The 21,504-nt window shown below is 32.9% G+C and overlaps 1 long non-coding RNA gene across 1 annotated transcript in view; it reads left to right on the top strand.

Annotated features, from left to right (window-relative positions):
* LOC118540106 (uncharacterized) overlaps positions 1-21,504 on the top strand; it is a 1,202,880-nt gene that overhangs the window by 637,815 nt on the left and 543,561 nt on the right. Inside the window, exon 8 of the long non-coding RNA XR_013445322.1 lies at positions 3,143-3,221. This is a non-coding gene — a long non-coding RNA (uncharacterized LOC118540106). The remainder of the gene's footprint in view (positions 1-3,142; positions 3,222-21,504) is intronic.

The following is a 21,504-nucleotide window of genomic DNA, read 5'->3' as shown; positions in this document are numbered from 1 at the left end:
TACAATTAAGAGTGGGTTTTTTTGGTAAAAATAAAATTAGAGTCTAGGTCAAGTAAGTAAATCTAGACATGGTCATGGTGCCATATTTTGAGAAATTTGCAAGGCCTGGGTTTAAATTGCCACCCATTTTTCTACATCCAGAAGAAAGATAAATATAGTGATTCATAGTACTTGTGAAACCTTCAGAAAGTAAACCTTTTGCTTCATGGAAAAATGAGAAATTTGGGAGGTGGCACTTTTCATCATCAACAAAAGCTATTTTTGCAGACCAAAGAAGAAATGAAAAACTTTTCATTTATTTAGCTGTTCCTGGAAAGGTTGTAAAAGGTCCTATCATGAAAGACGAAAAGGAAGAGCTGTTCACAGAAAGCTTTTAAAGAACAAACATCATAAGCTCAGATTCATATGGTAGGTGGAATATTGTAGGAAGGTGCAGGGGGCAAAAGCACCAGGATGTGATCCCAGAAAGAGGAGCCTCTTCTCTGTACTTTTTCCATTGTTCCCACCTTTTATATACTTAGCTATAGGTATGTTCCAATTTAATGTACTATTCTGTGTGGAAATCCAGGTTTCAAAAAAATGTGCGTGGAAGTTCTCTTTTAAATTAGTTTTATTAAATAGTACACCATGGGGCAGCTTTACAGAGTATACTCATATAATTCCAATGCAATATGTGCCATTATCAAAATGTGTTCATCATTCATGGTAGGCTTTTTCAAATTGTACTGGTATGCTACACCAAAGTCTTTGTATCTGAATATATTGATACATACTACCAATAACAATATGCCTCATTGTTATTGTTTTATGAAGTAAATATAGCCATTTCTAACATGGGCAAAATTAAATACTTTCATTATATTATAGCATAATCATTAAAAAAACTTTCATGTGAAATATATGGAGAATGTTTTGTGTTTTTACCAATCATATGAGAATTCCTTTGCAGTGGGAGAAACTCCAAGAGACTGTGGTAACCATAGTGGCAGGTGAAATGGAGCCTTGGAGAAGAAAAAAGGGAGTTGTTAATACAGGGAGGAGTGGAAGGCAGAGCATTGTGCAAGGAAAGGATGGGCAGAGAATAGAAAAGCTCCCGGTGACAATGGTGATAAAGGATTTGTGGGCCTGATTAAAGTGTTTGTTCTGTATATACGATGAAAATATTTTCCTCTAGGTCATCTACAAAATAGTAAATAATTTATATATTGCTCTCTAATTCACCTGTATAAACAGAATTTTGCTTTGGAAGCTTGAAGAACTGGATAAACTAATACTGATGATATTGAGTTATACATGTGAGGAATGGAGCAAGATAATTCATATCTTGTATTTAGCTAGTGGATAGAGATTTTACCAAAATAGAGACAATTAGACTTGGGATGTGGCTGTTTCTTTAGTAATGGTTATCTCTCCAAACTTTGTCAATCTGGGAGTATAGATATGATCCAAGATAATGAATAGATTATTTACTAGGTGGTATTGAGAACTTCCCATCCAATTTCTCAGAGACCCCTTATCATTGAAGTTACTCCAGCTCCTACATTTCCTAAGCGTAGCAAACCATCGCTCCATCCCAAGAAGACCTTGCCAGGTGGGTCAGTATCCACCCACCATTGCAAATGGAAGGGGTCATCATCTCCAGCCCTAGATAATGCTTGTGTACCACTGGTGTTAACCCTTTACTGTGGAAACTGTGTTCCCCAGAAAACACAGTCACTTTTCTCTAGTATCCAACTATGGATGAGCCTGTCCATCTGCCTATCATTTTACTTTTGATGATGATTCTGAAATGTCTGTAATCATCTTCATGTTTCTCAAGGACCTAATCTGCTAAAGCCTAGCCTCTAAGGCAGAAAATTGCATTCTGATTCTTATGCTATTTCGGCATTTCTTTTTTTCCCCCACACCATTTTGTCTCCCATTTTAGATTACTTGACAGTAGTGCCAGAGGTTCCCATTGAGTTCCTTTAGTTTATCCTGTTCTGTACCAAAATTTTATTTTTATTTTTATTTTTATTTTTTTCCTATTCACCAACACCTGTCTTGAATTATATTTAGATTTTATGCTCCCCTGTTAACTCTCAAACTGAGATCTATAAACTTTATAATTTATGTGTTAAATCCCTAGATTTGAATTAAATACTATGAATCAAAACCCATTGAAAAGGTATAATTGTACACTCCCTCCCACCAAATAAAATTCAATATAATATATTCATCCAGTAAAGTGATCACAGTTTTTTGTTTTTTGTTTTGTTTGTTTTGTTTTGTTTTTAGCAACACTAAAATCATGAAGTGGTTCTGCACTGTGTCTAGTAGTAGTATAGGTAATTTCCTTTGGATTTCACTGATCATGTGCAGCATGGCACTGATAATTCATTTTAATAAGAATGAGACAGGTGACATATTGAGTCTAGCAAGCAACATGAATGGAGAGAAAATGCTTTGTTTAGACATAGAAGAAAAATACCACTTTATATGTAGGCATTTATTTAGCCTTTATTTTAGACTTTTTAACAATTGTATCCTGTCACTTCTGACAGCTGTTTCTTACAAGAAAAGCCTGTCTTAGAAACTAGTCCTGAGTCCTAATAGCTCTGTGACTTTGTATAATGCTTTATAAAAGATAAGAAAATAAGCATGGGAACTACAACTGAAATTAGGAATGAGAAAGTCTCAGTTGGATGGAGGTGGGTCACACTTTAAAAAAATAAAGAGAGGGATCATTTTTTATTTGAGCCTCAACATGTTTTCAGGTTCTGTTATAAAGCCAAAAGTGTAACAAAAAGCTTTTTTTTCTTAGTAGTAGAATATAAGTTGATTTTGGTGGTAGGTAGTTTTAAGGTAATTGCACTGAATGACATTCTTAAGTATATTTCTACTAATAACCAATAAAATTTATATTCCTTAGAGAACTATCTTGACCATTATGACAAAATATTTTTCCAGAACTTTGTTTTAAAATCTGTTAATCAACAAAGTAATAGAATACTTATTTATTAACAAAACAAGTATGTGTGTGCATATAAAGGAAATGTTCACACAATAATACACTGTTCATTTATTTGCTTTTTTTAAATAGCTTTGAGATAATAAGAAGAATTATTTTTTCTATTTGGTAATTTCCTCTCTGTTCTTCTAGGTACAGTGGAAATCCAGGTTATTTCAGAGTCAACTTCACCAGTGAATGAAAAAGAAAGAACAAAGGAGAGAGGGAAACAGTGAGTATAATGTTGAACCTTGTAATAACTTGCACCTAGGACGTATAAATGTAATGAGATTTTGCCTAGACATCATGATCTGCATTAAGTGGGGGGCTTAGATTTTGCACATTAGACATAAAAGAATTAAAATATTTAGATGAGCATAAATTACTTAAAGTGGTAATTTATTGTTTTCTATCTTGATTTGTACAATTTGGGAATTATACAAAGAGAAGAAGATGACACCATGACTAATGTTGACAGCTGGTCTCATTTATTTTTGATGCAGACTCAAAAGGCTTGCAAAGTTTCATATTTCTAAAGCTGTATTTAGTATGTTTCCTTCTGGGTAGTTCAGGTCTCCTCTTCCTCCAAAAATAGTCTTTGTATAGCAGAGGAACTATTGTTGGATCTCCTCCTGTTTCTATACAAGCCTCTCTTACCCCAGCTGCCACTGCTGTCGTCCTTACAGAAAAGTGTGAGGCCACAATGAAGACAGTATCCAGAATTTAGTTAACATGTGGAGGCAATATCCCTCTGTTTTATTTCTGAAGAAACATACACATTTTATTGAAACACTATGTAAGTTATGCTTTAAGAATTTTCATAGAGTTTAAATGTTTTTAAAACAATGCTAGTATTGGTATCAATGTATCAAATGTGAAACTGATAATGAATCACAAAAGTATTACACTTAATATTTAGGGAGAAGAATCTTGGGGGTATGCGCTTCAGTTTTACTTTCTACTATAGTATTTCTTTAGTTTTAAACCTGTTCATCATTTTTAAAGAAAACAGATCTTCACTAATAAACTAATGTTTTAATGTTTAACTCTTGTAAAACTGAGAATCAATGAAAATCTTAGGGAAATAATTTTATTTATGATTGCCTAAATTATTGCTTAGCTTAATCATGTGAACGAGTTAATTTATACTGATTATAAGCAAAGGAATATTGTAATGATAAATTGGAATATATCTTATTCATTATTTTACTTCCATGGTATAATCAAGAAAACATCTTTAAGAGGGAATTTTTATTTTAGCTTTTCCTTGTAGAGCCTTCTCTATAGCTTTAGGTGCTCATATTAACCTTCATGTTGTAGTTGGCCTCAACAGATTTTCCTATTAAAAATAGTTCATTTAAAAATAATGCAAATGGTATATGTGAATATATTTTAAAATTAAATAATATATGCATATATAGAGTAAAAATTGTGTTGGTGAGAGATTCCATTGAAATTTTATTCAATCATGTACATCATACAGATGTACATACATATGGTATCGTATTATGCTATTTTTTAAATGTTTTCATTTAATACGTCATGTGGACAAAAATTAAGATTGAATCTGATAATAATATGTGGAAAATTTGTTTGAGGTTTTGTTTTGTTTTTTTTTTTTAAGTGGGTTGCTGTTCCAGTTACTATTGCTGCGTAAGAATTGTCTCCAAAACTTAAACGCTTAAAGCAATAATAATTGTTTTGTTACTTCTCAGTTTCTTTGGGTTAGGAATTTGGGAATGTACTAGCAGCGTAGCCTGGCTTCAGGTCTCTTTTGAAATTTTAGTTAGATGGTGGATGGAGCTGGAATAGCTGGTGATTGGAGAAGCCAGGGGCTTTGCTAGACATCTCTTTTTTATTTAGTTTCTGGTATGTGCTCTCTCTGTCCTGGACCACCCTTTGAGTCCTCTCAGCATGGTGGCGTGAAGACAGACTGCCTACATGACAGCTCAGAGCTGCACTGTAGTGCTTACATGAGCAAGTCAGAAGCTGAATCGCCTCTTATGGTCTAGCTTTGGAAGTCATACAACATCATTTCCATCCTATTCTTTCTGATGAAACAGTCACAGATACAATTATTCTGTCTGTGGGTAAGATGATCATCAATCCTGTTTTGCTTTGAGACAGTCCTGGTGTTAGGTTAAAATCCCACCTCCTGGGAATCCCTAGGGCAGTTAGTCATCCTACTCTTAGTTAACAGAAAACTATTTAAGCTTAATAAATTCCTTTAGTAAATTTCAGCAGGGTTTTATTTTATGGTTATTGATTTTAGGGTTCTGTATAGCCAACCTTTACCTTTTTCAAACCATGAAGCCTCCAGTGTTATATTCTAGAAGAATGATTGTTTTGCTTTAATTTGGCTTTTAATCTATAATTACTTTTTGTGTTATGGTATAAAGGAGGAGGTAAGGTTTATTTTCTTCCATATAATTTATTTATTTAATTTATTGAGGAGATCATTTTCCTCCAACAAATATATATATAAATATATATATGTATAACATATATATATATATAAAATGTGATTTTTTTTACATGATTTCCACTGCCATAATTAGTGGAAATGTCTTGATGTCTTGAACTATGATACTAAAAGTCCTTCACCTTTGTGCTCTTATTATTTAGTGTCGCTTTGGTTATTCTAGATCCTTTACATTTCTTTGTAGATTTTATAATCCGCTTGTGGATTAAAAAAATGTACCTAGGATTGTGTTGAAACTATATATCAGTTTGGACAAAATGGGCATTATAAATAGACTCAGTCATTTAATCCACTAATGTGGTTTTGATGTACATTGATTTAGTTATTGAGTTTTTCTCAGTACTTCTCTGTATTTTCCAGTTTCAAGGTCTTGCTTATTTTCATTATATAATTTCCAGATATTTGATATTTATATTTTTATAGAGAAGTGTAACTGATTTTTTCATTTTTTCTTGCTTCTTATGTGTGTATATGTATGTGAATATATGATTTTTTGTATGTACGTATGTTGTATTTATGTGATTTTTCACATTATGTTTGGGAACCTTCCTAAATTTACTTATTATTGTCAATATCTTATATTTAGATTAAAGTAAAACTAAGCTAGTTTCTTTCTTTTTTTTAACCATAATTTTTGTGTTTTTTTTTCTAACCTCATTTTGAAAACTAAAATGTTCAGTAAAATTTGAATAGTAGTGTTACAGTGTATCTAATTTTTATCTAATTTTGGTCTAAATTTTAACAGTGTATCAAATTAGTGAGAAAGCAGTCAACATGTTATCTTTCAGTGTAATATTAGAGACAGATATATTTGGTAGATTCTCTTAGCTATAGTTTTAAAAATTTGTTTGCTATGCCCAGTTTCATGAGAATAAATTTTTTTTTTTTATTTTTATAATTTTTTTTTTTTTTTAAAGATTTTATTTATTTATTTGACAGAGAGAGACACAGTGAGAGAGGGAACACAAGCAGGGGGAGTGGGAGAGGGAGAAGCAGGCCTCCTGCGGAGCAGGGAGCCCGATGTGGGGCTCGATCCCAGGACCCTGAGATCATGACCTGAGCTGAAGGCAGACGCTTAACGACTGAGCCACCCAGGCACCCCGAGAATAAAATTTTTAACCGTGAAATGGTACTGGATTTTATTTAGCAAATAATATTTCTAGCTCTTTGTTTTTGTCCTTTATTCTGTTAATATGGTAAATAAAAAGGAATGGTTTTCCATAAATAAATCCCACTTTATTATCATGTATTAACCATTTGATACATCAACTGGATTAAATTTGCTGTGATTTTAGAATTTTCATGTCAATGTTCATGGGAATATCTTTTCCCTGATTTTCTTTCTAATGTCCTTGTCAGGTTATGGTATCAGCATTATGCTGGTTACATAAAATGGGATAGAAAGTGTTGCTTCTTTTTCTATTCTATGGGAGATTTTTTGGGGACATTTGGTATTATTTCTTCCTTAAATATTTTGAAATATGCATCAGTGGAACTATCTGACCCATATTGCTCCTCTTTTGAATTTGTCCCAACTGTTCTTTGTTTAGTCAGATTTTTTTTTTATTTAATCAGTTTTTAAATTACCATTTTATCGTCTTTTAGCTTTTGTTTGTGCTTACTTCTGTTGTTCTGTTAATTATAATATTCATTTTTTAATTTATTAAAAACTACATTAAAGCAATACATGAGCCACTTCCCAAATGTTGCCACAAGTAGGCTCCATTTACCCTTTATGTACCATTTGTTCTATTCCTATCTTATGTTTTACTATTATATATGTTACAAATTCTACAATAAATTCTTATTGTTACTTTAAGATGTCAATATTTATTATAGTTATCAATTTATTTACTATTTTTGGAAACTTCCAGTCTTTCTTAAAGGTTTATGATTTCCTCTGGGATTCTTTACCTTTAGCATAAATAACTACTTCTAGTATTTCTTAGAGTTCATATCTGTTGGAGACAAATTCTTTCAGTTTTTCTCTTTTTTATAAAATCTTAATTTTGCCTTTGTTTTTGAATAGTATTTTATTGCTTGAATCTGTGGTTTTATATCTTTCATCAGGTTTAGAAAATTCCTAGTCATTTTTCTTTGATATTTTTTCCAATATTCTCTTTTTTCTCCTCTTATACCTCAACTATGTATATTATAAATATTTTGAGCTCTTCTTTGTATATCTTCCCCTTTTCCTATTTTTTTTCTCCATGTTTCAGTTTGAATATTTCTGTTGATCTCTTTTTGAAATCCCTAATCCTATCTTCTGTTGGTTACAGGCATCTGTTGAACCCTTCCATCAAGACCTTAACTTCAGGTAGTTATATATTGGTACTTATAGGGTACAGATTAGATTCTTATTTCTATTGATTCTAAATATATTTTGAAGTTATTTCTCTTTTCATTCATTCTTTCCATATTTTATCTCATTTTACTTAGTGTATTAATCACATTATCTGAGATCTTTGCCCATCACACCCAATATGTGAATCATCTCTGGTTCTGCTGCTGTTCACTAATAAACATAACTAGTAAATTTTTAAAAAGATTTTGACATTTTAATTTCTTCCTAATATAAGTCACTTTTTGCAGGCTTGGAAGCAGAATCAAATTAAGGCTGTCCAGTCCTCTAGGGATCCAGGCCAAGTCTTGTGATCTTCAACAGAATAACATCATAATACAAAGTGCTAACAATGGGGTTATAAACTCTAATTAATTGCCACTTATTTATATTTTTCCCTTAGTAAACAGCCAAAAGCCCAGAGCTTAAAGGCATTATATACAGAACATCTCGATCTATAGAGGACAGGATCACCCAAATTATATTCTTGGACAAATTATTGGTAAACCTGATCAGAGCTAGCCAAGGATTAATGAGCAGGAATTTTTATATTTTGAAAACTTGCTCTGAGGTTTAGACAAAAAGTTCTGATTGCTATTAATAAGAAAGCAAGTAAAAAAATATTACAGATGCATCCACACCAATATTTAATTTTGCTAGGATCTTCAACTAGAACACAAAGTTAGAGATAAATATAGAGAATAAAATACTTTGATATTTTCAAAATAAATTACCCAACTGCCACCTGTGTCTGTCCCTCCCCAGATGTGATGATCTAAGCACTGGATATGGAGTGCTGGAATGCGGTGCAGAAATCCATAACTCGTAATTTTTTGTTTGCTAAATTTATGTATTATATATTATAGAATCCTGGATTTTTTGTTTTTTCTAAAAATTATTAAATTGTCTTCTGTCATGCACTTAAAAATGTATTGTTAATTACCTTGAATCCTTTAAGTCTTTATTTAATATTTTTAGGCCAGGTTATCTGAGGTTCTCCTTTTTTCAGTGTTGAAAATATCACCCCTTGGGTGTGCTTTTTATTTACAGTTAATGGTCTTTCTAGAATTTCAGTTAAAGGTCCAAGATGGTCACCAGGGTCACTGCATTCTGGCTGGGCTTGAAATCCAAACTTCATTTCTTAGCTCTATATTGCCTCTAAAATATTTTTACATTTTCCTGGCCTCTAAGTGGCTATGTTCTACTAAGCATGCACAAATATCAAAGACTTTTTCTCTGAGGCCTTTTCCTTTCCAAGACTCTATCCCCTCAAATGCCACTTGTCTAAACAACTTTGAAATGTAGTATCTGTCACCTCTGCCAACTGAGATCTCTCTTTTTGTGGGTTCTCTTTCCTCACAGTATGATCTGGACTGTTCTTTCAAGGAGAAAACTATTGTGAATATTGGCCTCATCCTCTTGTGGCCCAAAGTTAATTATTGCCCAATGCCTAAAAAGAATTTCTTTATATATTTTGTTAGTTTTTAAAATATTATTTTTCTGGGGCACCTGGGTGGCTCAGTCGTTAAGCATCTGCCTTCGGCTCAGGTCATGATCCCAGGGTCCTGGGATCGAGCCCCACATCAGGCTCCCTGCTCCGCGGGAAGCCTGCTTCTCCCTCTCCCACTCCCCCTGCTGTGTTTCCTCTCTCACTGTGTCTCTCTCTGTCAAATAAATAAATAAAATCTTTAAAAAAAATAAAATAAAATATTATTTTTCCCTTCTCCCCCTCTTCCTCCTCCTCCTCCTCTTCTTCTACTTCCTCTCCCTTCTCCTCTTCCTCCTCCTCTTTCTTCTTTTCCTCTTCCTCCTCCTCCCCTTCCACCCTTTCTCTTGTGAGAGAAATAAACCTGATACTGGCTTCTAAATCATGACTGGAACTGTAAGTTGTTTGGGTGAAAGTTAATAACAATTTTCTTCTTCATTCATATGGAATTGGCAAGATTAGTAGTTTTATCCAAGGCACAGATCACAATCAGACATGAGAAGTTCCTTTCTGTATTTGGAAGGTATCTGTTAGTTCAGGTGCCTCATTCCCTGTCCAGCAAATTTAGGTTCAGTTCTCCGCATAGAATCAGACTTTGTCCCTAACAGTTTAAACTTTAATTCTCCCCTAGGCATTATAAGAGACACTGCCAAAATTTTTCATGGTCTCTGTACCTTCATGTTCTCTTATGAGCAGAACGCTTCAGATACATGTGGGTCAGCCTCCAATGACCCAACACAATACCGTTTTCACCCCATATTAGAATAATCCACTTTACTGATTTATTGTTTCAGGGCCTTCCTTTTTTAACTTTATATAATTATGATACCAGCATACTGCATGTATGAATATATCATCTGTGTATTTTAGAATAGATGATAGAATAAAATCAAACATTCTGTTTATTTCCTGTGTTTTACAACATTGCAACATAGTTGATATACGAAGATACTGGAATCAATATTAGAGACTGCGTCATTTCTGATAATAGAAGGATACTATTATACAGATCCTCCTCTTCTAACATGGAGATGTGCTTTCATTTGTTTGTTTTTAATTTTCATGCAAAATAATTGAGTGCGTACTATGAAAATTCTATGGGGATCTAGGCACACAATCTCTGATTCTTATGAACCTTAAATTAGAGCCTTGAGAATTTCTGAGAGGCAAAAATTCCATGAAAATTAGAATTTGAACATGAAATACTTAGTGGAAAGTATGCCAATAACAGATCAAATAAACATAGAGTGTTCTATTCCAGTTCACATTTTAGTGCTACATGGAACAGTTTTCTAAACTTATTTTAGGTTAACAAGCCAATACTGCAGCTGTTACTTTCACATGAGAGGATTTGTCTTCTAGTTCATTCAGTTATTGGTAACCATATAACACAGTTTTAAAAAATATATTTCTTTTACTTTTCTGTGCCTTAACTTTTAGGGCTTTAATTAATAAGATTTTGCATTTGACTTGATTTACAAGAGGGAAATGTATATGATATAATAACATTTATTCTAAAATCGTACATTTTTCCAAAGAATAATTATAAATATTAAAAAGGGGAATTACCATATTTGTGATACTTTAATATCACTCACCTGGTCCTCAAAGTCCTCCTACAAGAGATGTGTACACTATTTTAAGCCTCTTTGCAATGTTTGGAAATAATACAAAGTCTAGTAAGAATCAGTAAAATAGTATGATAGAGAAATCTTACCTCAGTTTATAAATTTTGGTGACTATGACTAAATTGCCTGAGTGCTGGTTTATAAACAGAATACCAATTAGATGTTTACAGATTTTAAGAAATAGAACTCCAAATCAGGTAAACTTATCTTTTTAGGGAATAGGCTGACTAAAGAAAGACAGATATTTTTCCAAGCTTCATATGAAACTTAATATTTACAAGTAAGGTATAATACCTAACTTCCCTTATGTACAAACTCTTTTAACATTATTGTTATCCCTTGCGCTGGCCTGCTGCTCAAAAAGTGTTTCTTTTGTTTTGTTTTGTTTTTCTGTAATCCAGTTCTTCTTAAATTTGAATATATATATAACATTGACATAAGGTGCTTATTCAAAGTGTATGTCCCTTGGCTTCAAACTCAGGGATTCCAAATGCCAAGTCTAGACTGGGACTCAGATAATATGCATTATAATAATGGAAATCTGATCCAAGTAGTTTAAGGACAACATTTGGCAGATACTACTTTGAGTGCTCTAGTAAGTGCTTGTGACATTGGAGTTGTTGCTTAATAACTCTGAGACTCAATTTTCCATATTTTAGTAGATGGAATGATTAATCTAGCTCATATTTTAGATAGATTTTTAGATACACAGTAATTATGGCAATATTATCTATTTCTATATTTGCCATTAGTCAGGAATCGTAGGACCCAGGATGAAATAATGATAAGCTTATTGTGTATAATAATTTATACATTTATGGTGTTTCATAATCTTTTTTCTTAATTGTCGTGTGTGCGCGCACACACACACACACACAAATGAAAACCAAAACCAACCAAACAAAAAAACACTGTACACATGAGAACATTGAGCCTAAGAAAAATAAATGATTTTTAAACTGAGAGTACAAAAGGACTGCGGTGGAACCTGAACCCAACCTGACAGATTCTGGGTTCACTTCTCCTCTGATTATACTGCAGTGCATCCCTATTATCACAACTGATTAAATCATCAGAGAAAGAGTTGACCTACCCATTCCGCTAATATTTATTTAGTGCTAACTATGAAAAAGGCAATATACAAGATACTAGATTACAGCAGTTAATGAAGCAAAAGAAAATCCTTGCCCTTATGTGGCTTGCATTCTACAGTGGAGAGAAAAGAATGCAAAGAGGGTATGAGTCATGTGTAAGTTCCCGAGAGACCATGAGGTAAAAATGTGCCTGGCATACGTGAGAAAATCAAGGAAATTCATGTGTTTGTGAGTAATGAGAAAGGAGAAGAGCAATAGGAGATAAGGTTAAAAGTCTTAGATAGTTTTGTAGACCATCCGTAGGACTTTGGCTTTTAACATGAGTAAGATAGAAAGTCATTAAAGTTTTCTGATGAGAAAAGTATTATAATCCAATTTATGTTGTTCCATGCTAATTTTGGTCACTATTTTGAGATTATTGTGAAAGAGCTAAGTGCATAAGCAGAAAAAAAGAAGAAAAAACCTAGAAAGTTATTGAAATGAAAGACATAAGTGAAGTGGGCCAGCTTGGTAGCTGTGGAAGTAGCAAGAAAATATTAGATTCCCTATTACAGGAGTAGAAACAATGGTATTTTCTAACAGATTGGATATTGGCTTTGAGAGAAAGAAATAAAAAATGATTCCCAAGGTCTTTCTTGACATTCTATTGAGATGAGGACAATTATGGAGAGCATGTTTTCTTGGAGGAAGCCCACAATTTCAGTTTGGACTTTTTAAGTTTGAGATGCCTAAGAGGCATTTGATTTTATATCCTAATTACGGAGATGAACTCAAGGACCTAGATTTTAGGGAAAGATTCAGATTGAAATCATAAATGTGGGAGCCCTCAGTACATATATGAGATACATCCATGAGACTGATGAGGTCTTCAAGGAAATAGACACAAAGAAAAAAGAAGAGATACCAGGACAGAAATTGAGGATGTAAGGAAGAACCTAAAAGGGAGACTGAAAAATACCCAGCAATGTAGGAGCAAAACCAGATAAGTGTATTACTTTAGATACTTCGTGAAAAAAATGCTTTAAAGAAGAGAACATGTCTGCCAAAATGTCCAGAGAGATTATAATCTTTCATGTTTCTCTGGATTTTTTCATAAGATAGGAAATACTTCAGTGGTAAAGTATTTTATAAAGGAGGCTTATGCTTACGCTGGGCAGGCTTAAAATACAACTTCTGTTCTCTAATAGATACTAGACTCAACTTTAGATCCAATTTTCAATTTGGAAACTCTGTAGCCCCAAAACACTTTCCAGAGCTCTCTGCTTTTATTTTCTCTTTCTTTTTTGACATCTGGGGACTTCTCTTTTTTGAACTGATCTTTATATTTTTCTTCCATTCGTTTTATAATTTATTGTTTTTTTTATATTAACTGAGTGTTGACTTATCAGAATCAGTCAGAGTCATGATATTTTCCTCGACTCTTCTATGAGAGACTTATGTCTGGTTCCAAACTAAATGCAATATAGAATAAAACCATGTTTTGGAACCAACCTGTCTTAAAAATAAGCGTGCTCCATTTTTTTGAGTTGGGGATCTTAGATAGTTCCTCTGTCTTGGCAATCTTATTTTGCGAATTAGTTAGCCAGTAATCTATGAGACTTCTTCAGCACAATGAATTCATGAAATTAAGTCTTAAAATTATTTTTGCTAAGTTCTCACGATACTATAGAAGTTGTCTTTTTGTTTGTTTTTGTTTTTTGGAGTTTTTTTGACTTTAGTTTTTTGTCCTTGAAAAAAAAAAAGAAATTAAATTACCTTGATGTCATCTTTCCAAGAAAGTTCAAGTATTGGTTGAGTCTTGATAATAATGATCAATGTTGAACACATCAGAATGGGAAAAAAATGACAATTAAATGAGAACCATTATCTGATATTCTCAGCACTTAGATTATGGCTGGTGTCTAATTCTCATTTATTAACCCTACTTATGCTTTCTGGGACACATAGTAGACTGAGGTTCTACTTGAAGTTAGGTATCTCCCATTTCCCCTTCACTTGACTTTCAAGAATGCCAAAGGAAAGAGATACCAAGATGTTCAAGATGTTCAGTCTCATTTTTGCTTAGCGTGCAGCAATTACAAGATTTTAGATCATAAAATCTATTGTTAAGAAACTATGAACATAAATTTGGGTAGTTGACCCTTAAACAAGAGTGTTCAGCTGATTATCAGTGATGCTTGCTTCCTGGAAGAGTCTAATCACCCCTGGAGTCTCCCCAAGTTAGCTGGTCTGAGCAGATTGCACTTTCTAGAGAGAAGATGAAAGTTTGGAAAAGTCAAAGGCAAAAGTCACATCTGTTGGGGAATAAAGCCAAGGCCTGATATGGGCAGAGTAGTACATAAATAAGTAAAGAGCTAAGAACAAGGCTAGGCACTTAGAGAATGTTCAGTCAGTGCATCATAGTTAGTCTTACTATTATTGAACCAAATGGTTTTACATTACACCAGCCAATGCTTTAACATTTATAAAGTGGTTTTATATAAAGCGATTGATTTGGTACATAGAACAAAGGGCAGGTCTTCTTATCTTTACTGTACCAGGAAGAAGCTTTACTCTTTCTTTCCATTTTACTGCATGGCCTTCAGAACAGTAAAAGATCTGGAGAACTAGATCAGTTTCCTGCGCAACATTGTTCTATGATTCCTATCAGTAATGGAACTTATCCCAGTGTAAGCAGCCAGGTTTAATAGCAGGTAATAGGCACCGTCATGTCAGAAAAAGAACCTGAGAGGGAGGAAGGAGAGAAGGGAGGGTAGAAGGAAGGAAGGGAAGGAGTGGAGGAGAGAGAGAATATGAGAATTTTTTCCCTGGCAACCAGAGTTGTCTTTCTTCTGACAGATAATGTTTTAAAGAGAGAGGAAAAATTTCCATAGCTTCTTTCCAATATAGACAGCCTGAGGCTACATTAGGTATTCATTGAAGGTATTATGGCATTATTAGTAAGTCCCTGATGAATGGAAATTATTGATGGAATACCTGGAATTCTTAATAAACATTCTCGGCAGGCTGAAATGTACCTCAGAATATATGTAAATGTACAGATAAAGAAACTATTTCAGTTCTACTTTCCAGGAAGACTTCAAGGGTCCAAACCAGTATCTATTTTAATAATTCAAGATGAGTAACTATCCTAGATACTTATCTTATCCTTTCTCCATATTCAGTGGTTTCTTAGTTCAACACTATTTGAGATAGATAAAACAACCAAAGGGAAAAACCCTCAACTTTCTTCTTGTAGTTCTTGTTTTCCTACTTTGCACTGTTTACTTCTTCCCTACCCCTTCCTGCCCCCAGCTCTGGAATCTTTTAGTAGAGGAAATCTTTAGATTCTGACCTAGGTATCATAGGGCCTGGGTAAAGATCTATATTCTCTGTTTTTACTGTAAAGTAGTCTCACCTCATTTCAGTTGTTATTTTTCTTAATTTAGAATAGCTGGTATTCTTTGCATCTTATTAATTCATTCTGCTTTTACTTGTAAATAATTATTAAAACCAGTTATTTCTTTATAACATAATACATAAGTTGACAAAAATTCAATGTGTACGGAGAGCTAATGTATGAAAATACAACTGCAGTAACCAGCTTTATTTTTTTTAATAAAATATAACTACACAGTCGAGTAGGAGAATATGATACACAGTACTTACTTTTTTTTTTACTTAAGAATTTTCCAAAACAAAGCACTTATCAGTTTAGATTTTTAAAGACAGCTTTGCTTTTAGTGGTTTTGATGTACATAGTTAAACAAGGGTTTCTTCAGTTAGACAAGTGTGCTGTTTCCAGGATTTTACAATGATATAATGATTTTAAAAAATGATGTAATGATTAAAAGTGTGTATGTGTATATATTTATTTTCATACAGTAAAAGCACATATGTATGTTAAATATTTGAAGAAGAATTAGTAGATTGAAGATCAGATGCCGTTTGAATTTAATTAATTGCCTCGTTGCCCTGTCAAAAGTCAGAGATTTATTTTCTCATCTGTAGTATATGAAAGTGCTTAGTTCTTCTTGTCCTTATTGTGCATTAGAACTCTGTAGTAGTTGTTCATCTTATAGGGAGAATTTTATTCTAACATGGTTCTAATTTGAATTTTGTAATTATGTTGAATACTATTTTATGAATATATATTTTGCATATGATTTCCCATTCTGCACTTTTATCCATTTGTTTTTAGCAGTTGCTCTTTTTCCCTTATAAATTCAAATCATGTTTCTATGTTAAATGAGTAACTATGTCTATCATATTTCCTGCAAATATTTTATATTTTCACTTTGATCAGATCATTTTTATATTGTAGGGATAGTTGTGGCACAAAAATTCTATTTTAATGTAGTCGCATCATAGTAAGCAAATAAAGCCTCCTGTTCCTGCTTCCACTAAAGTGTCTTTAATTTAATTTCTCTTATATTTTAGGGTTACATATAAGATTTTGTTTATATAAGATTTTCTTTGAAAACAGTATTCATCTGGCCCTTCTTATTAATGCAGTCATGCCTTAATCTGATAATAAAATTTCTCTGCAGTATGACTACACACTGTATTTAGTCTCTCATAAATAGAAATCTATATGATAAATCCAAACCATATTCTGTATTCTATCTTTATGGTCATTATTTCTTGCTTTTATTCTATTGCTTTCCGCCAGGAATGTCTTTAATAGTTTATTTTTATAAAATCTTACCAGAGTTCATTTTTGAAGGGCATTACAAGAGAAAACAACATGGGACTTAACAAATATTTGTTGTTCTGAATTGTCTTAGACCGCTATAATAGATGTATTGAGTTAATTGCAGTTATTAAAGAATTTAGTTTGTGTCCTAATGCCATTACCTAAGGAAGTATGACTTGATAAAACTAAGTCACTTTTTTGAGACTGTTAATTTTTAATTTTAAATTTCAATTTATCTACAAAATAGAGATTATACAGGAGTACTGCCAGGTTCATATGAGATTAAGTTAAATAATTTTAAAATAAATGTTTGTAGTGGCATGAAAATAGACACATAGATCAATGGAACAGAATAGAGAGCCCAGAAATAAACTCACGCTTATATGGCCAATTAATCTAAGACAAAGGAGGCAAGAATATACAATGGCAAAAACAGTCTCTTCAACAACTGGTGCTGGGAAAACTAGACAGCTACATGCAAAAGAATAAAACTGGACCACTTTTTAACACCATACACAAAAATAAACTCAAAATGGATTAAAGACCTAAATGTGAGACCTGAAACCATAAAACTCTTCAAAAAGAACATAAGTAGTAAGTTCTCTGACATTGGCTATAGAAGCATTTTTCTAGATATGTCTCCTTAGACAAGGGAAACAAAAGCAAAAATAAACTATTAGGACTACATTAAAATAAAAAGCTTTTGCACAGTGAAGGAAACCAAGAACAAAATGAAAAGGCAACCTATGCAAATATATATCTGATAAAGGGTTAATATCCAAAATATGTAAAGAACATATACTACTCACCAAAAAACCAAACAATGCAATTAAAAAGTGGGCAGAGGATATGTATATACATTTTTTCTAAGGAGAACACACAAATGGCCAACAGACACATGAAAAGATGCTCTACATCACTACTTATTAGGGAAATGCAAATCAAAACCACAATGAGATACCATCGTATACCTGTCAAAATGGCTAGTGTAAAACACAAGAAATGAAAAGTGTCAGTGAGGATGTGGAGAAAAAGAACCCTTGTGCACTGTTGATGGGAATGTAAAGTGGTACAGCCAGTGTAGAAAACAGTATAGAGGTTTTTCAAAAAATTAAAATAGAAATACCACATGATCCAATAATTCTGCTACCAGGTTTTACCTAAAGAAAACAAAGACACTAATTTAAAAAGATATATGCACCCCTATGTTAATTTCAGCATTATCTACAATGGGCATGATATAGAAGCAACCTAAGTGTCCATCAATATATGGATGGATAAAAAATATGTAGTACACACACACATACACACACACACACACACTGGAATATTACAAAGCCATAAAAAGGATGAGGTCTTGCCATTTGCAACAACATATATGAACCTAGAGGATAGAATGCTAAGTGAAGTAAGTCAGGCAGAGAAAGACAGATACCATATGATTTCACTCATATGTGGAATCTAAAAAAATAAATGAATAAACTAACAAAAAGCAGAATCAGACTTAAAAATATGGAGAACAAACTGGTGGTTGCCAGAAGGAAAGAAAATGGGACGATGGGCAAAATGGGTGAAAGGAAGTGGGAGATACAGGCCTCTAGTTATGGAATGCATAAAGTCATGGAAGCAAAATGTACAGATAGAGAATATAGCCAATGATATTATTATAGTGAAGTATGATGACAGATGGTAGCTACACTTGTGATTTTAGCATAACATGTAGAGATGTAGAATCACTATGTTGTACACCTGAAACTAATGTAATATTGTGTATTAATTATACTCAAATAAAAATAAATAAGTAAATAAATAAATAATGTTTGTAAAGGCACTTTTTATATTACAATTTTCAAACAAAGTCTTAATTATTATACTCACTTGAATATAAAATTGGATGGATAAATATCAAATGGGTTAAGATTTCTTTTTACATAATTAAACTTATATTCCTTTAATAATTGGTTAACTGAAATTATCTTAATTTTGTAAGCATATGTTGTTCTCAGTCATTAATAAAGTTCAATAGGTCATTCAAGGACAGAATCCACTCTGTCCCCAGAATATTTCACTCTATTGAGTTATTTTCAGAACTAAAAAGCTGCTGCAATAAGGTCTATTAATCAGCTACATAGTTTTAGTAACTGTGATCTGAGCCTATTTAAAATTTATCAAGTTTTCTAGACTTTAAACCTAAAATTATGAACAGTTAAAAAAATATCTATGATATATCCAATTATTTGACTTTCCAAATTATAGTTTATTTTTCCTTTGTCTTTGAAGGGTATAGAGCTAAATTTGTGATAAACATATATTGAGTAAATAATAGTTATAATTCTAGAAGTTTCACTTCGAGATTCAAAATTTAACATTTATGTTTCTCCCCCATCTGCCAAAATCTCTTTCTATGGAATCAGAATATACTTATTCATACAAGAGCAAAATCTTAATGTCCAACTCCTGTTTCACCCAATCCATCCCTGAATCCTGTCAACTCTAATTTCCAACTGAATTTGTTTTTCCATTCTCTGTCTATGCTGCCACTGCCTTATTTGGGTTTTCATCATTTCTTTCATCTGGATAATTATGATAATTTCTTATTTGATATAATTACCCCTGACTTTTTTCCCCTCTTACCCATTTTTCAAAGTGCCACTAAAGATGCACATTGAATCATATTGCATTCCTTTCCTCTACATCCGCATTTGCTTCCTATTCTCTATCTTCATGTAACACTCATATTTCTCTGTAAGATCTGTAAGGCCACTCAGAATCTTGCCACAACTTATTTTTCTAGTTTCAGCATTATAAACAACAAATCCTCTGAACAATCAGATTATATGTTGTATGTTGCTTTGGCTGACTTGTTGGAATTTTCTTTTCCCACTTCTAGCCTAACGAAACCCTATTCCTCCATTTTAACATACATAAATGTCAGTTCCTATGAGAATATTTTTCTGGCCAACTCCATGATTACAATGACTTCTCCTTTCTTTGTGGATCCTCCAATATATCAACATTGGTATTTCTGTATTTGTTTTGTAATTGCCTCTTTCTTTTGAGATCAAATTTGGGTCAGAATCAGATGTCATTTTTTTGTTTTGTTTTGTTTTGTTTTGTTTTTGTTTTTCCATAACTATACCTTTTAGTCTGTGGCACATATTTGGCTCATTGTGAATATTTATTGTTGTTTGGAAAGAGGAATAATGAAAAAGAGAGCTCAAATGATCTGTGAAGAAGGGGAAGAAGATAGGGCATGTGAAATGATATCCTTCACAGAGTAGCATTTCTTTTTTTTTTTCCCACAGCACTCTTGCCATTTGCAGTAAGTCTCATCATTCATGGGTTGTTATTACTGAGGTCCTCACAGAAGAAATATTATTCCATTTCTGGCTGCTCTCTGCAGCACTTATACTTCGTTATTTCCCCATGGACTTCTTGTCCTTCAGTTTTTTTCACACTCCTTTTTTCTTCAGTAGTATCTGTGATGAAAGACTGATGCCAGGTAATCAACTTTACTTCTTTTGGAAAAAAAAAATCCCAATCTGAACTGATGGTTTATTTTATAGACAAAAGCATCCCTCCATATTCTCTGCAAAACCTTAGCAGCATTTCAGTACAATGTGGTAGAATATGCCCGTTGATGAAATGCCAAAGCTCCATAATGGAAAACTAAGAAAAAGATCAAAATTCTTTTCACCTAAGAAATTGCTATTAGTTCAAGTAGCACTTAACAAGTGAAATGAATATGCCCTGGAGTAGAAATTTCATCTTTGGCAGCTGTAATACCTAAGACTCACTGACTGTCCTTTGTTCCTGCTTATTCAGAGAGTCTCATTTTATAGGGAGGATGATTCAATTTGGATTTAATTCCTCTTCTTTTTTTGTAATCATAAAATGAGGTGTTGGGTGATCATATAGGGTTCTCCCACTTGCAAATTCCTCATTATTTAATGTAATGTCAATTTAGCTCACGGAAACACCTTTTGTGTTCTGCTACCCAGTTTTATTCAACCAGAGTGCATTTTTATGACATAGAACAGAGAGGAAGTGAATGTGGGCATGGGGTTGAGGAGGCAAAACAGACGAGGTTGGCAGATGGTTAATGATCCTTCTAGCTATATCCTCAGGAATAAGATGTTAAAAAAAAAGTACCTTAGTGTGTCATTATACAAGAAAAAAATAAATGTGGGAAGATAATCTCAGTTGAGGAAGGTATTGCAGCACTTAATATACAACTGTGGAAAAGTTTCTGGTAACACTTTTTATAAGAATAATTGGATAAAATATATACATCTTCCATCTACTTCCACTTGAATAAAACATAATGAGTTCTGAGAGACAGAGAATAGACTGTAGTCCCATTTAATTTGTAGCTAGATTATGTGACCTTGGATTAGTGACATCCCCTCAATGTGCCTATCAGCAGTAAGTAGGGGTGGTTCTTTTGTTAGACATCCAGTGGGTGGATTATTTGTGAGGTCTCCAAATTTAGCAAATAAAAAGGAAGAACACTTAGTTAAATTTGAATTCAAATGAAAAATAATTTTAAGTATAGTATATCCCATGCAATGTACTAAAATATTCATTGTTTATCAGGAATTCTAATTTAACTGGACCTTCTACATTTTATCTAGCAATTCCTTATTAGGATATTAGAAGTCTCTTAAATAGGCATAGTTTTTTTCCTGTTGTAGAAGCATACATTCACACAAGATGAGTGAAGAACCAGACATACTGAGCATAGAGGATATTTTCCTCCAAACCAGAGGGTTTTAGACAAAAATATTGTCAATTATACCTTGGTCTTCT

This window comes from Halichoerus grypus, chromosome 2 (genome assembly GCF_964656455.1).
Source record: "Halichoerus grypus chromosome 2, mHalGry1.hap1.1, whole genome shotgun sequence".
Lineage (NCBI taxonomy): Eukaryota > Metazoa > Chordata > Mammalia > Carnivora > Phocidae > Halichoerus > Halichoerus grypus.
Note: the sequence above shows the minus strand (reverse complement) of the source record. Positions and strands in the feature narration are given on the sequence as shown.